Source organism: Staurois parvus, unplaced genomic scaffold, assembly GCF_062004578.1.
Source record: "Staurois parvus isolate SC_StPar_1 unplaced genomic scaffold, SC_StPar_1.0 ptg000175l, whole genome shotgun sequence".
Lineage (NCBI taxonomy): Eukaryota > Metazoa > Chordata > Amphibia > Anura > Ranidae > Staurois > Staurois parvus.
Genome location: NW_028317971.1, coordinates 14,787,340 through 14,802,642, shown reverse-complemented (window position 1 = coordinate 14,802,642; position 15,303 = coordinate 14,787,340).

Sequence of the window (15,303 nt, the reverse complement as noted above, 5' to 3'; positions counted from 1 at the left end):
AGCACCTGTCGGGAGATCTCAAAACGGCAATTGGGAACCCTTCTAATCTGAGAGACCTAGAGCAGATGGCAAAAGAAGAGTGGGCCAAAATTCCAGTAGAGAGGTGTAAGAACCTCATTGATGGTTACAGGAAGCAATTGATTTCAGTTATTTTTTCCAAGGGGTGTCCTGTCAAACATTAAATTGAAAGTGCCAATAATTTTGTCCAGTCCATTTTGGGAGTTTTGGGTGGAATGTGTCAGATTTGGCTTTTTGCTTCTCCACTTTTTGTGTCATACCAATACAAACTAAATAAACATGATAATGCTGAAACATTCGTAATTGCAACAATTTTCTGGGCGAAGTGGTGCATTATGTGACATAAATGCAGGGATGCCAATATTTTTGGTCATGACTATATATCACTGAGCACCTATTTTTGATTTTAACACTAAATGAACTATACTTTGCTATTTCAATAATAAATGTGGGCACATCATATGTCTGTATAAAAGGTGGATATTAGGTTCTGTTGAAACACAGTAATAGGAAAATTTACACTTATTTTCCAGCATGCTGGACATTTTTTGTTTATATTGATGTATGTTTTTAGTAGCACTGCACTTTATTCAATGAGAATTTGTGTAACCTGGTTGAGCTTTGCTTTTCAGTGAGAGGATGGGAGGAAAACATTCAAGTATATGTGAAGGTTTTGTGAACTATCACCTTGTGAAACAACCAATTCATTTTAAAATAGAAGTGAAAGGCATCACATTTGTGTATATAAATAAAAACGATATAAATACCTTTTTCCCCCTTTTTTATACAGTGAAGGAAATAAGTACTTGATCCCCTGCTGATATTGAATGTTTGCCCACTCACAAAGAAATGATCAGTCTAAAAATCGAATGGTAGGTATATTGTAACAATGAAAGACAGAATAACAACAAAACATTCAAAAGAAATGCATGTCTAACAAATGATGCACTGATTTGCATGTTCATGAGGGAAATAAGTATTTGATCCCCTTCACAAAACTTGACTTAGTACTTGGTGGCAAATGCCTTGTTGGCAATCACAGAGGTCAGACGTTTCCTGTAGTTGGCCACCAGGTTTGCACACATCTCAGGAGGGATTTTGGCCTACTCCTCTTGGCAGATCCTCTCCAAGTGATTAAGGTTTGGTGGCTGACGTTTGGCAACTTGAACTTTCAGCTCCCTCCACAGATTTTCAATCGGATTAAGGTCTGCAGACTGGCCAGGCCACTTCAGGACCTTAATGTGCTTCTTCTTGAGCCACTCCTTTGTTGCCTTGACTGTGTGTTTTGGATCATTGTCATGCTGGAACACCCATCCACGACCCATTTTTAATGTACTGGCTGAGGGAAGAAGGTTCTCACCCAAGATTTGACGGTGCATTGCCCCGTCCATCATCCCTTTGATGCGGTGCAGTTGTCCTGTCCCCTTGGCAGAAAAACACCCCCAAAGCAGAATGTTTCCACCACGTTTGACAGTTGGGATGGTGTTCTTGGGGTCATAGGCAGCATTCCTCCTCCTCCAAACACAGCGAGGTTAGTTGATGCCAAAGAGCTCAATTTTGGTCTCATCTGACCACAACACTTTCAACCAGTCCTCCTCTGCATCACTTAGATGTTCAGACGGGCCTGGACATGTGCTTTCTTGAGCAGAAGGACCTTGCGGGCACTGCAGGATTTCAATCCTTGTCGGTGTAGTGTGTTACCAATTGTTTTCTTGGTGACTGTGGTCCCAGCTGCCTGGAGATTATTGACAAGATCCTCACGTGTAGTTTTGGGATGATTCCTCACTGCTCTCATGATCATTGACACTCTATGAGGTGAGATCTTGCATGGTGCACCAGACCTAGGGAGACTGACAGTTGTTTTGTGTTTCTTCCATTTGCAAATGATTGCACCAACTGTTGTCACCTTCTCACCAAGCTGCTTGGCAATAGTTTGGTAGCCCAATCCAGCCTTGTGTAGGTCTACAATCGTGTCCCTGACATCCTTGGACAGCTCTTTGGTCTTTGCCATGGTGGAAAGTTTGGAATCTGATTGTTTGATTGCTCCTGTGGACAGGTGTCTTTTATACAGGTAACAAAATTAGATTAGCAGTACTCCTTTTAAGAGACTGCTTCTAATCTCAGCTTGTTACCTGTATGAAAGACACCTGGTAGCCAGAAATCCTGCTGAATGATAGGGGATCAAATACTTATTTCCCTCATGAACATGCAAATCAGTGCATCATTTGTTAGACATGCATTTCTTTGAAATCTTTTGTTGCTATTCTGTCTATCAGTGTTACAATACACCTACCATTCGATTTTTAGACTGATCATTTCTTTGTGAGTGGGCAAACATTCAAAATCAGCAGGGGATCAAATACTTATTTCCTTCACTGTAGGTGATCACATACACTCTGTTCTCAGCTGCATAATTGGCAGGGTAGGAGACACATCATTACACTTATCTTCCCACTGAATGGCTGTGCAGGTAAGGGGGGGAGGGGTGTTAGGACAAGTCTGATCATTGGAGGAGAGCAAGCTGAGCTCCAGCTCAGGCAGAAAACTGCGTATGCCATGCTCTTATGTCTAGTGTAGTCAGATTTTAATTGGAAAGCAGAGGGACTGGCAGGAACACCAGAGATTTCACACAAAGTAAGCAATACGAAGAGAACAGGATACTTTTTCATACATGTACAGGGTACAGCAGGCACTTATCAGGAATATGAAAGCTTGGGTTAACATATTCTTTAACCAGGCATGCCCAGTTTTAGGCATCTATGTAAGTCACATAAATAGTGCTGGGTTCCTGTGCTAGAGACAACAGGCAGATGTCCTCCCACTCCTTATTCCCAGGAAGACATCTGCCCATCTATGGCTAGCCATAGGTATTTAATCAGGTGACCCTGCTTTGTAATCTTGTGCTCATACATGTAACAGGTCCTGTTTACCTCCTTGCATGCATCTCCATGATATTCTGCCTGATTGTTATCCTGTCTACAACATTCTGCTGAAATCATAAATTGGTAGTAATCATTAACAGAGAAGTCAGCAAAGAATCTGCAGTTGACAGGTCTATTCGATAACTTTCATGGCTTTTTACTGTTTTTCTCATTACCCACTGCGAGATCCAGTCATAGATCATATACAGATTATTATGGAAGTGATGGAAGATGTAGTAAGATCAGAGCATGTGTGCCTCCAGCATTACTGCAATGATATTTTACTGTGCAACTCAGGGGTCCTCAAACTTTTTAAACGGGGTCAGTTCACTGACCTGCACACTGTTGGGGGGGTCGGACTATAGTTTGAAAAAATATGAACAAATTCCTATGTACGATTTTTTTAGTCACATATTATTTATTTCTTCATTGTGTTAGTGTATTTTATGGTGCACTGTAATACATTCATTTGGTTTCACTGTGTGTTTATATCACCATTTTCTGTTTTATACTAGTTGCACTCTATATATGTTTGCCACATTTATTTACGGTATTTATATGGTCACTTATTAGTCGTTTTATGTCACATGGCCTTTTGATGCATATTGTGGTATTACTTTTTAGTCTCATGGTCACAATTTTTGGCCTCACCGTTCATTGTTATTGTCATTCTTCTGTGATAGGTGGTTTGTCCACTTTTAATATTAAGCACTCCATTTTGTATTTTTCATATTTTGCTCCACTTTCTCATCAGTTATATTCACATTATTTAATTTATGTTATGGCGGACTCATATGTCCCACTATTACTGTGATTTAGTTAATATTTTATTTCTCCCTGATCATCTGCGTGCGTTTTGCCCACGGTCACGGTTTATTGTCTGTTACACCTTTTGGTCCTCATTTTGGACCATTATTATTTCACCTTTCCCTTCACTCCCATATTCCTTCCATTTACTGATTATGTTATGGTGTATTATCTATTGTCTTCTCATCTCATTATTTGTTTTGGAATGTATGTGGCATTATTGTGATTAGCGCAAAATCAATTTTCTGTTTGTTGTTTTTTGCTAATGGTATAGCCAGGTGTGTGCTGCTGTCCCAATAGTCCCATCTTTTCTAGTAGCAGCGCGAAAAGTTCTTTACATATTTTTAACAAATTCCTATGCACACCGCACATATCTTATTTGTAGTGCAAAAAAACAGGAAAAAAATACAATATTTAACTGCTTCCCACCCAAAATGTACTGTGGCCGGACAGCAGCTACAGGCAAAGCGACATACTCGTACGTCGCTCTGGCTGTACTAACACAAGGGGGTACTCCCCCACCGCAACTGCTGTGCCCGGCAGACACAGCGGAATGAAGATCCCGGTGAATGGGATCACATGATCACATATGTAAGCAAAGCTGTTATGAATCAGTCTCATTCATAACAGATCTGCTTCTCTTCCTAGTGAGCTGTGATTGGCCCACAGCTGTCACATGATACATGGAGCCAATCACAGCACCATGTACCATGTGACCAGCTCCAGCCAATCACAGATCACTATCTTGAGCTGTCAAAAACCTAACTCATTGATGACAGTTCATGAATGAGTTAGATTAATGACAGTAAGCTTTGCATTGTAGAAGAAATGATCTTTATTTCTCCTGCAAAGCAAAAACAAACCAAAAAAACACCCTCACCCACCTGCGCACAAAAGCAAGATTTTTTTTTTTATCAAAGACATGTAGCAGAATACATTTTAGCCTAAATTTATAACTAACTTTGAGTTTATTGGATATTTTTTATAACCAAAAGTGAAAAATATTTTTTTAAAAAAATTTTCAGTCTTTTTTTGGTTGTAGCGCAAAAAGTAAAAACCACACAGGTGACCAAATACCACCAAAAGAAAGCTCTATTTGTGTGAAAGAAGGACATACATTTTGTTTGGGTACAGCATTGCACGACCGCACAATTACCAGCTGAAATAGCGCAGTGCTGAACATCAAAAAATGCCTTGGTCATGAAGGGGGGGTAAATCTTCTGGAGGGCAAGTGGTTAAAATGCACTGTACACTGTAACACACTGAACACCGCAATGCACTGTACACTGTAATACACTGAACACCGCAATGCACTGTACACTGTAATACACTGTAACGCACTTTGACACCAAAGTGTACTATATACTGTAATGCACTTGACACTGCAATGCACTGTACTGTGTAATGCACTTTGACACCAAAATGCACTGTATTCTGTAACGCACTTGACACCAAAATGCACTGTACTCTGTAACGCACTTGACACCAAAATGCACTGTACTCTGTAACGCACTTGACACCAAAATGCACTGTACTCTGTAACGCACTTGACACCAAAATGCACTGTACTCTGTAACGCACTTGACACCAAAATGCACTGTACATTGTAATGTACTTGACACCAACATGCACTGTACACTGTAAGGCACTTGACACCAACATGCACTGTACTCTGTAACGCACTTGACACCAACATGCACTGTGCCTGGTGTGCTATCCTCCTCCTCTCCTGTTGTTCCTCTGGCTGCAGAGAAATCAGCCTGAAGTCAGGGGGTGATTCTTCACCAGGCTGCCGCTCGCTAGGTCCTCATGGCCGTAGACCTATCGAGCAGCCTAGCTATTTGCCGGCACCTTTTTCTACTTTCTTGGGCCGGCCTGGCGGGCTGGGTAAACGACCTTGGAGGGCTGTATCCAGTCCGTGGGCCGTAGTTTGAGGACCCCTGGTGCAACTGCTTGTACCAAACAGTTTACACAGAATCAGCAGGGACAGCGTTATATTTATACTATTGTCTCAGCCAGACCAATAGGTTAGTTTTCAGCTTCTGGAAAACAGGTTTGAAAATTTGGTAGAAGAAAAATCAGTCACATAATATTTCAGAATAAATAGGTTTTACAGTCACTATAAGAAAAAAGGATCTAGAGACCCAGTACAAGAAAAAAGCAAATGAGCTCAAAATGAATTATAATCTAGTTTTTAATTATTCTCATTAAAAAATTTAAATTCCTAAGCCGCACACAGAGTTTTGTGCAAATAAATGAATTCATAACACTATGTGTAGCTTTAGGTATCTCAGGCTTTTATTAATGAGAATAATTTAAAACTAGATTTTCTAGTACATTTTCCTAATTAAGTGTTCTTGCATGGCAAGACCACTTACTGTTATCTCACACATATATTCTTATTATTATAGCCAAATTTACCACCCTAACTCCTCCCACAATTTTTACACTACATAGACAGTAACAGGGGCGGACTGAAAACTCATGGGACCCCCGGGCAATAGGGGATCATGGGGCCCCTGTGTCCTTGCCCAGACTCAAAAAAGCCTATGAAAAAGGTACCAGGGGCATCTCATGTGGCCCCCTACTGACCCCGGGCCCTCAAGCAGTGCCCGAGTTTCCAAATGGTCAGTCCCCCCCTGGACAGTAATATACCGAAACGTACGGATTGTTCCCGATTGGTCTGCTATTACTTTGTGGAACGTTTCGCCGAATGGTTCACGAAATATCAGCGTTTTTGTGGTGAAATTGGTCCCATAGGAATGAATGGCGCAATGTTCAAAACTAGAGTGGGAGCTGAGAAAAGCTAGAGTGTGAGCTGAAAAATCAGGACATGATTTCTAAACTGCCATCACTCCCTCATTTTCAAGCCCAACCAAACAAATCTTATCTCAAAACGTTCAGCTATCCCTGCTGCCACTAAAAATGTTCACGGCTAAGCCATAGTCCTGATAGTTTTCACAATATGACCATTTGTTTGCAACTCACACCGCCCATTGACATTCATTAAAACTCCACTCTAGCCATCTCAAATTTGAAGGGCAAATTAATTTTAAATATTTCAGAGATATACTATGCATCAAAATGTAGGTCTGTGTCTTGTGATTCTCACAATATAAAGCTCTTCGGTGTAGGATTTATAATCTTTAAACTATAACCGTTTGAAGATGGCAACCGCCAGTGAAGTGAGCAAGTTGGAGCAGTTTGTTTTTAACCGCTCTTTTCTGCCCTTGCTGTAGAGTGAGTTGCCATAGGAACCCAGGTGTGTGAGCAGGCAGCAGAGTGACAAGCCACTCCACCCAGTTACTCTGCCCACTGAAGTTGTAGACTACAGGTGGAGGCAAGAACACTTCACACAATTTCCCCAGAAATTGTAGCTTTTCTAGTTTTTTGTTACCTTTGTACTGGTCCCCAAATCTCTTTTTTTTGAATACTTATTTTTGAGTTAGGACACATTCTAAAGGTTCATGCTCATTGGACATTTTTACAGCTGCTGTTCTTGGCATGTTTTTTTTCTGGAGCCAGTAAACTCCACAGCATGTTATCCTATGTGACCATGCACACATAGGATTTTAGCAACGGTTTTTGGCAGGGGCATTTTCAGGCTGAAAAAAAAAACCCTAACTACTGCGTTTGAAGAGGCGTAATTCAGCTTTAAAATCGCTCTAACACTGAAAAAATGCGGTTATCCTGCATTTATGAGCATTTTTGAGACTCAAGCTTTTTTTCTAAAGCAATATTTTGTATGCTGCCATTTTTCTACAGTAAAATGCTACATTTCCCAGTGTGCTTTGCTATTGCTTTCATTGTCTGACCTGTACTGTGTGCAAACAGGAACATTTCCCAATGTCCCTTGCTGCGTCTTTGTCTCAGCTGACTGAACTGTGTGCAAAGAGGAAATTCCTTTTTTGTACCTTTCCCAATATCATCTGCTGCCTCATTGTCTCAGCTGGCTGAACTATGAGCTTTTTTGAGACTCAAGCTTTTTTGTAAAGCAATATTTTGTATGCTGCCATTTTTCTACAGTAAAATGCTACATTTCCCAGTGTGCTTTGCTGCTCTTGCTTTCATTGTCTGACCTGTACTATGTGCAAACAGGAACATTTCCCAATGTCCCTTGCTGCCTCATTGTCTCAGCTGACTGAACTGTGTGCAAATAGGAAATTCCTTTTTTGTACCTTTCCCAATATCATTTGCTGCCCCATTGACTCAGCTGGCTGAACTGCGTGCAAACAGGAAATTCCTATTATGGATATATGAAGGATACACAACAGGATCTCATAGGATGGGTCCAGAATTGTCATCAATGGCTGCTTCTCACCTCCAGATACAGTGGGGCAAAAAAATATTTTGTCAGCCACCAATTGTGCAAGTTCTCCCACTTAAAAAGATGAGAGAGGCCTGTAATTGGCATCATAGGTAGACCTCAACTATGAGAGACAAAATGAGAAAAACAATCCAGACAATCACATTGGCTGATTTGGAAAGAATTTATTTGCAAATTATGGTGGAAGATAAGTATTTGGTCAATATCAAAAGTTCTTCTCAATACTTTGTTATATATCCTTTGTGGCAATGACAGAGGTCAAACGTTTCCTGTAAGTCTTCACAAGGTTGGCACACACTGTTGCTGGTATGTTGGCCCATTCCTCCATGCAGATCTCCTTTAGAGCAGTGATGTTTTGGGGCTGTCGCTGGGCAACACAGACTTTCAACTCCCTCCAAAGGTTTTCTATGGGGTTGAGATCTGGAGACTGGCTAGGCCACTCCAGGACCTTGAAATGCTTCTTATGAAGTCACTCCTTCGTTGCCCGGGCGGTATGTTTGGGATCATTGTCATGTTGGAAGACTCAGCCACGTTTCATCTTCAATGCCCTTGCTGATGGAAGGAGGTTTGCGCTTAAAATCTCACGATACATGGCCCCATTCATTCTGTCCTGTACATGGATCAGTCGTCCTGGTCCCTTTGCGGAGAAACAGCCCCAAAGCATGATGTTGCCACCCCCATGCTTCACAGTAGGTATGGTGTTCTTTGGATGCAACTCAGCATTCTCTCTCCTCCAAACACGACGAGTTGTGTTTCTACCAAACAGTTCTATTTTGGTTTCATCTGACCATATGACATTCTCCCAATCCTCTTCTGGATCATCCAAATGCTCTCTAGCAAACTTCAGACGGGCCCGGACATGTACTGGCTTAAGCAGGGGGACACGTCTGGCACTGCAGGATCTGAGTCCCTGGCGGCGTAGTGTATTACTGATGGTAGCCTTAGTTACGTTGGTCCCAGCTCTCTGCAGGTCATTCACTAGGTCCCACCGTGTGGTCCTGGGATTTTTGCTCACCGTTCTTGTGATCATTTTGACCCCACGGGGTGAGATCTTGCGTGGAGCCACAGATCGAGGGAGATTATCAGTGGTCTTGTATGTCTTCCATTTTCTAATTATTGCTCCCACAGTTGATTTGTTCACACCAAGCTGCTTGCCTATTGCAGATTCAGTCTTCCCAGCCTGGTGCAGGTCTACAATTTTGTTTCTGGTGTCCTTCGACAGCTCTTTGGTCTTCACCATAGTGGAGTTTGGAGTGTGACTGTTTGAGGTTGTGGACAGGTGTCTTTTATACTGATAACAAGTTCAAACAGGTGCCATTGATACAGGTAATGAGTGCAGGACAGAGGAGCCTCTTAAAGAAGAAGGTACAGGTCTGTGAGAGCCAGAAATCTTGCTTGTTTGTAGGTGACCAAATACTTATTTTCCACCATAATTTGCAAATAAATTATTTCCAAATCAGCCAATGTGATTGTCTGGATTTTTTTTTTCATTTTGTCTCTCATAGTTGAGGTCTACCTATGATGCCAATTACAGGCCTCTCATCTTTTTAAGTGGGAGAACTTGCACAATTGGTGGCTGAGTAATTACTTTTTTGCCCCACTGTATCTCTGTCTCCTCACCATCCTTAACAGAATCAGTAGCATAACCTCATCAATTTTCTGCATTACAGCATCCATAATGGATGCAGCAAGAAAAGAAAGAGAGCTCCTGAACAACACTGTGTTCTAGTGCTCTCTCTGCTCTAAAAATTGTGACTTAACAACTATACAGTTACTATTCAGAGATGCATTGTGGGAAAGTGGGAGTTCAAAATAGCAGAAAGGTGTTTTCTTGCTAAAAAATGCTAATGAAAAAAGCGGCAAACTCAATTTTTAAAAGCGCAATACTACTAATGTTTTTATAACGTCCAGTGTGCAGGAGGCCTAAGCTTCAAGATAGATGACATGACCTTTATCATACTGTACTACAACTAAGTTTTACTGTGTATTTTATACACTTAGTACACCTAATCATAAATGGAAATGTAATAGTAACTTTTTTTAACTTCAACCTTAATGTAACTTTTAATTTTACCTAAATGTAACCCTTAAAGCTGAATGCCAGGCAGATATAACATCATTAACACACCTTTAAATGTATTTTTTAAATCCAATAAATATAGTTACCGGATTTTGACATAGTATCCGTCTCTAGCAGTCTTCTGTACAGCCTGTACAGCACAGCTCAGAGTGAGGAAGCTACACAAGAATCCAATCAGGTGTGCTGCAGTGAAGGGTCAGGTCCCCATCCCTGGTAGACAGGGCTGTTCTGTATTTCCATACAGAGATGGGTGAACCTCAGAGATGGTTGAATCTCAGGACTGGATCGACAGAATTGTATATAAAGTGTTTGGTGGGTAAAACAGCTCTAATATATGTTCTTCAACTGTGTATTTAGCTGTTTGCCTGGAGTTCAGCTTTTACCTTATCCTAAGCCATAAACCCAAACCTTACCCTAAATTCCAAACCTCAAATATATGATGACACAGCAGTAAACACTATAAAAACAATGCTCATGCCTATTTATGGTGTGCCAAATTTTCAGCACTGGGAAAGCTTCATTGAAATGAAATATCTAAATCGAACTACCCAACTCTGCAAAATGTACCTCCTCATGACCAGCCAGAAACAGTTGAATGACTCCTATTTTTTAAACCGTTTTTGAGTGTACCACCAGAAATGTGGAATGTATTTTAAGTAGACACTTTCAGTATATGTAGTTTAGGATGTTTAAAATTGAAGAATGCTTCTGATTACCCTGCGCTAAAAATGGAGACAGTAGTGGGTATGTGTTAATTTACAAGATTGCTACTCACAATAATAATGGTCATTAATACTGTTTGGGCTTCCATTCTCTGGCAACTACAAATGGAGGAAGTGTTGAAGAAACTAGAATGTATTCACAAATTCTAACATCTTACCAATATATACCATCTCTACCATGTTCTAGTATCAGTCTAGTCCAGACCATTTTTCATTTTCTTCAGCATATATTGAAGACGCAGCAATGTCATCATCTACATGTAGGTATGTTGCCACCTGCAGGAGGAATGAACACTATGCAATTGAGAGAAAGCGGTCTAAGTCCCGTTTATGGTTATGTGGCCCACTGGCTGCACATGCTGTGGAAGCTCAATTTAGCTTACTGTACCAAGAAGGTGGGGCATCTTTTCTAGCTCAGCTGTCTAATTGTTACTGAAAATTCTTTGGTCAATTGCTGCTGGCATCCCCACAGTCAACAGTCACACTCCTTCCTTGACCAAGTAGAAGATGCTGGAAACCAATTGTAAAATATTGCAGCATTGGACAATAGCAATATTTCTAATGCAAATATATGCAAATCTGCATATATTCAGAAGAGTAATTCTGCAATTTACTATTTTATCTTGTATGCAAATATTTTTCCTCGGTGCTAGGTGTCAGTCCTCCTTGGTTAAGGTTTGAGGATTTTAGCATTTACAGTATGTTCCTGCAAATACCGTTGCTTTGGTCAGTTTCTCAGCTGCAGTCACTTCAAAGCTTTAAGCAAGTGGTTGACTATCCCAGTTAAAAGCATTATGCTATCAAGCCTACATTAGACAAACTGCCTCTAGCGCCGCAGTTACTGCTTGGTTAAATGGAAAATCAATACATAGTTACACACTTATTAAAGTTTTATGGAACCTATTCATTCTAATCATTATTGCATGCGGCTGGAGACTGTAGCTAAATATACTGTATGCAGTATGAATACACTCAAAAAATCAATGTAAGGTAGAATGAAAATGAGAACATTACTATCATAAAGTTAAATTTAACATGAAGTTATTTTTGCAGAAAAATTTGATTGTGGATATGAGCTTGCACAGAGAAATCATCCTATAGATAAAACAATAGTTATCGAATTTAAATAATTCTGAGTAGCAAAAATTTTCTCACTCCAGAACAGGAGAGGTTGTGGGTATCCCAAACAATGAAGAAGAAATGTACTAATAACAGTAGCTGCAGGATAGGAGTGCAGAGAGTATGAGAGTGGGTAGAATGTGTAGAAGGCATGTTACATGTGACAGTAGATAGTATGTACAGGAGAGGAGAATGGAGGATATGACATTGGGCAGTGTGTGCAGGAGTGGAGTGTATGATAGTGGGCAGTGTAGGAGAAGAGCAGAGGGTACAACAGCAGACAGTGTGTGGAGGAATGCAGTCTGAAGGTTATAACAATGGGCAGGATGAATGGAAGAGCATTGCAGATTGCATGACGGGGACAGTATGTGCAGAAAAGAAGTGCTCAGGGTAGAGCATAGGGAAATATATGGAGAGGTGGAGATGCAGGAGAAGAGTAGGTGGTGGATAGTAGGTAGCAGACAGTATATGCAAGAGAGAAATGCAGAGGGTTCTTTTTTTGGGCGGGGGGGATTATGTGCAAAAGATAAGTGCAGAGGTTATTAACCCCCTTAGAGGTCTGATTATATCGAAGCGGTGCATTGTTTTGCATGGAAATGTGCTGTTTTATATTGTAGGCCTGTAATTCTTAGGAATTACTCACTTAAATTTGTCTAGTAAACATCCCGGGTATGATAAAGTTTGAAACAGGAAATCATAAATTATAATATAATAAATAATTTAAAAAAATTACAATAATAAATTTAATTCAATAATGTAATCAAACCAAAAACACTGAAATTTGAAATAGAGCAAAAAATTCGCACATCACTGATCTCAGTCACCGAATCGTTGCTGTTTGTCACTTTCAGTGTCTGATGATGAATTTCCGCGCACATCACATCGCTCAATTCTGCAATTGATTCTAATTCACTATCGCTGTTTTCTAGCTGGTTTAACCGCTTTTGACCTAAAGGGACGCTTTTTGGATGCCATAGACGTTCTCAAGTTTCCAGGCAGAAAGAACGGTAAAACTGCAGGCAGGGCACAGGACAAAGCACTAGGGACAAAGTTTAGGTGAAATGGTTTGATACAGTAATGTAATCCTAACAGACTATAATATATTGTGTGTATGTCATGTTTTTACTTTTTTTAATCTCCCGCCGGTTCTGCCGCCCTGCGTCCAGAGACGGATGCGGCATTGGCCGGAGGACATCAGGGGATTGCAGGACAAGGTAAATTACACTACAGTGTAATCCCGAGTGTGGCTCGGGGTTACTGCTTTTGGTACTGAAAATTAACCCCGAGCTACACTCGGGATTACTGCTAGGAAGGTTAAAGAGGGCAAATATGTGCAGGAAAGGAATATAGAGGGTATGTGCGACACACCACCTGGCATTAGGGTTGCCACCTCTTCCCTTTAAAACCAAACACAATAATTGCACAGGTTCTGAGGCTAATTTAATGCACATAAGGCACGAAGTGAGTTTAATTACCACCTAATCAGCCACAGAACCTGTGTAATTAATATGTGTTCGGTTTTAAAGGGATGAAGTGGCAACCCTACCTGGCACTCCGCCTTGGTGCTTCCGTCATAGAACTGTTTCCTTTCCATTGGGACACAGCACCAAGGTATTATAGCTGGGCAGGGGACTAGACAAAACTAGCTTAGATGCAACTGGAACTCTCCTTTATTGAAAATTCACACAGAATTTATACCACACACAGTCAGATAAGAGCTTGATCACATGATCCTAAACAATGCAACCTGTAAAGAGTACTATAATATCATCTATACATCTAACAGTATATCTAATGAACAGCTAACATTTAACAGTGATCTAATCAAACTAATCTAATTAACAGCTAACAGCTAATAGTGATCTAATTAACAGTAAGCTAATCAACATCCAGGCACACAGACCAGCCAGGAGCTCACCCCAAGACAACCCAGCAACAAGCCCACACACCTGGATATACAAAGTACATTACACATGCTTGTTGGAGAGTTGAGAGTAGGAGTCTCCTTGCTCAAACACGACCTACAGAAGATTCATGAGTGTACCACAGCTGTGGAAAGCCAGGTCAGTGATCTAGAGGACAAAATTTCGCCACTTGTCCTGGAGCTTAGAAAATCACCTACGCTGCAACAACGTTAGAATTGAAGGCCTACCCAAACCCATCAAGGTCAAAGACCATATCAATTTCATTGAACAATGGCTGCTACAACCTTTTTGGCAAGGACTTCCTTCACACGGTTGAACGGGCCCATAGTACCCCAACTTGCTCTCTCCTGCCTGGTCACCCTCCAAGACCCTTCCTGGTGAGGCTATTAAACTACTGAGACCGGGAAATTATTCTTTTGATGGTAAGATAGCGCCAAGATATCTGCTATAAAGGACTAAAGTATCCTTTTACCCGGATTATTCTGCTAAGGTGCAGCACCAACGTGCCACCTTCTCTGATGTCAAGAAAAAGCTTCAGCGACTTCACCTTTCCAATGCCATGCTATATCCAGCTAGGCTGGGGATAACCACCTTAGGGCATAATCATTTTTTTGAGCAAGCTGCCAGAAGACTCCTCCTGACTGGATGACAATGAATCCTCCTTGCCCGTTCATCTCAATCAGCAGAGTCATGAAGTCTTGCCTAATGATTATGGACTCTTTGCCCTTTACGCGTCCCACTTGAATATTTTTTGGCTCATCCACTTTCTTTAGCCAGTTTTACCCACAAAACGTGTCATCTTAAGATATGCTCAGATGAATGGCTGGAGAGCTGGCACTTCACCCTGCCCCAGATGGCACGTGTTGTGATACTTTTGGTGGAATTGGATACACTTCAGCTACCGCCAGACAATCTACCCTGCCTGTTTTCTACTACACATTGGTTGTTCTGCCTATTTGTTGAACTGTTTGTTGTTTTGACACTTTTGTTTGACTTTTGTTTAGGACGCTGTTGCGCCTAGGCACAACCTTAAGCTCTATTTGTGGGTTTCAGCACCCGCACTTTACCATCGTAACAGACATTCAGGGATGACACCTCAGTCACTTCTTCCCCAGAAAATTTGTGCCAAGAGGGACTCTATCACTCTCTGTTACCTATGCATTACTGTGCCTGATCCTGCTCAAATCTCTTCTATGACATTCCCACATGGCAGATGTTCCCATAATATCTTGGAACGTTAGAGGTCTTCGTAACCCTTTGAAACGCACCATGGTTACTTCTATACTAAACAAATATCAATTTGCTGTTGTCTGCCTTCAAGAAACTCATCTGACAAGAGACACTAATAGCTGTTTAGGTTACCATTGGGTGGGCTATGCCTACC